We start from the raw sequence: 2,792 nt of genomic DNA, 5'->3' as shown, positions 1-2,792 counted from the left end.
GACGGTGTCTTTTTCTGCTGAGAGGTGACCTGGGGTAAAAAGGTGGATTTTCCAGCCGTCGCCGTGGCCACCAGGTCCGATAGACCGTCCCCAAATAACTCCTCCCCTTTATACGGCAAAACTTCCATATGCCGTTTGGAATCCGCATCACCTGACCACTGTCGTGTCCATAAACTTCTTCTGGCAGAAATGGACAGCGCACTTACTCTTGATGCCAGGGTGCAAATATCCCTCTGTGCATCTCGCATATATAGTAATGCATCCTTTAAATGCTCTATAGTCAATAATATACTGTCCCTATCCAGGGTATCAATATTTTCAGTCAGGGAATCCGACCAAGCCACTTCAGCGCTGCACATCCAGGCTGAGGCGATTGCTGGTCGTAGTATAACACCAGTATGTGTGTATATACCCTTTAGGATATTTTCCAGCTTTCTATCAGCTGGTTCCTTGAGGGCGGCCGTATCAGGAGACGGCAACGCCACTTGTTTTGATAAGCGTGTGAGCGCCTTATCTACCCTAGGGGGTGTTTCCCAACGCGCCCTAACCTCTGGCGGGAAAGGGTATAATGCCAATAATTTATTAGAAATCAGCAGTTTTTTATCGGGGGAAACCCACGCTTTGTCACACACCTCATTTAATTCATCTGATTCAGGAAAAACTATGGGTAGTTTTTTCACACCCCACATAATACCCCTTTTTGTGGTACTTGTAGTATCAGAAATGTTCAAAGCCTCCTTCATTGTCGTGATCATGTAACGTGTGGCCCTACTGGACATTACGTTTGTCTCGTCACCGTCGACGCTGGAGTCAGTATCCGTGTCTGGGTCTGTGTCGACCATCTGAGGTAACGGGCGCTTTAGAGCCCCTGACGGTGTTTGAGGCGCCTGGACAGGCACGAACTGATTTGCCGGCTGTCTCATGTCGTCAACAGTTTTTTGCAAAGTGCTGACACTGTCACGTAATTCCTTCCATACGACCATCCAGTCAGGTGTCGACTCCCTAGGGGGTGACATCACTATTACAGGCAATTGCTCCGCCTCCACATCATTTTCCTCCTCATACATGTCGACACAATCGTACCGACACACAGCACACACACAGGGAATGCTCTGATAGAGGACAGGACCCCACGAGCCCTTTGGGGAGACAGAGGGAGAGTTTGCCAGCACACACCAGAGCGCTATATATATACAGGGATAACCTTATATAAGTGTTTCTCCCTTCTATAGCTGCTGTATTTGTATTATCTGCCAATTAGTGCCCCCCCTCTCTTGTTTTACCCTGATTCTGTAGCAGGACTGCAGGGGAGAGTCAGGGAGCCGTCCTTCCAGCGGAGCTGTGAGGGAAAATGGCGCTTGTGTGCTGAGGAGATAGGCTCCGCCCCTTTTTCGGCGGCCTTTTCTCCCGCTTTTTTTAGGAAAACTGGCAGGGGTTAAATGCATCCATATAGCCCAGGAGCTATATGTGATGCATTTCTTTAGCCATATAAGGTTTAAAACGTGTTTTATTGCGTCTCAGGGCGCTTCCCCCCAGCGCCCTGCACCCTCAGTGACCGGAGTGTGAAGTGTGCTGAGAGCAATGGCGCACAGCTGCAGTGCTGTGCGCTACCTTATTGAAGACAGGAACGTCTTCTGCCGCCGATTTTTCCGGACCTCTTCGCTCTTCTGGCTCTGTAAGGGGGCCGGCGGCGCGGCTCCGGGACCCATCCAAGCTGAGCCTGTGATCGTCCCTCTGGAGCTAATGTCCAGTAGCCAAGAAGCCCAATCCACTCTGCATGCAGGTGAGTTCGCTTCTTCTCCCCTTAGTCCCACGATGCAGTGAGCCTGTTGCCAGCAGGTCTCACTGAAAATAAAAAAACCTATTTAAACTTTTACTCTAAGCAGCTCAGGAGAGCTACCTAGCATGCACCCTTCTCGGCCGGGCACAAAAATCTAACTGAGGCTTGGAGGAGGGTCATAGGGGGAGGAGCCAGTGCACACCAGCTAGTCATAAAGCTTTTACTTTTGTGCCCAGTCTCCTGCGGAGCCGCTATTCCCCATGGTCCTTACGGAGTTCCCAGCATCCACTAGGACGTCAGAGAAATATAGGGCCAAATGTAATAGAGTGAGAGTTTCAGAAAGTGAGAGATTTGGGAAGGTTTTCCAGGTTTTTTTTAAGTGGCAATCAGTTACACTGCAAAATCAGGTTGATCTTGCAGTGTAAATGATTGCCACTTTAAAAAAAAAAACTGCAAAACCTTACCAAATCTCTCACTTTCTGAAACTCTCACTCTATTACATTTGGCCCATTACTTTTTATTAATGCTGACGTGAGCGATTCTGGATCCGCGTCCGCCTGCACCTGAAGGGTCTGAACTGGGAGTATAGGCGAGTTCTTCCATAGGCACATTTTAGTAATACCTAGGGTGGCCAATCCCAGGCCATTTTTTCAATCCCAGGAATCGGTTACACGGGATTGGCTGCATTTCAATGTATCCCACCCCCCCTGCCCAGCCCAGATAACTCACAGCAATCTGGAGAGGCGGGAGGGTGGAACACATCCTGGGCTATCCGGCGGGTGGCCAGTGCAGAGCGGCGGTGAGGTCTGGCAGGTGGGCGGGCGGCTGGCTGCACATCGTGACCTCTGACTTCACATCATGTTGCACAATGCGCCCCAGCCGGAGCCATGTGGGAGCCGGGCAGCATCTGAGTGTCCTGAGGACTCTCAGCGCTGCCCGTCATATAAAAAACTAGGTTACTGGCTATTCCCGAAATCCCCGGGATTGAATCCTGGCCAATTTTAGGCCGGGA

Source organism: Pseudophryne corroboree, chromosome 6 (assembly GCF_028390025.1).
Source record: "Pseudophryne corroboree isolate aPseCor3 chromosome 6, aPseCor3.hap2, whole genome shotgun sequence".
In the NCBI taxonomy this organism is placed as follows: domain Eukaryota; kingdom Metazoa; phylum Chordata; class Amphibia; order Anura; family Myobatrachidae; genus Pseudophryne; species Pseudophryne corroboree.
Note: the sequence above shows the minus strand (reverse complement) of the source record.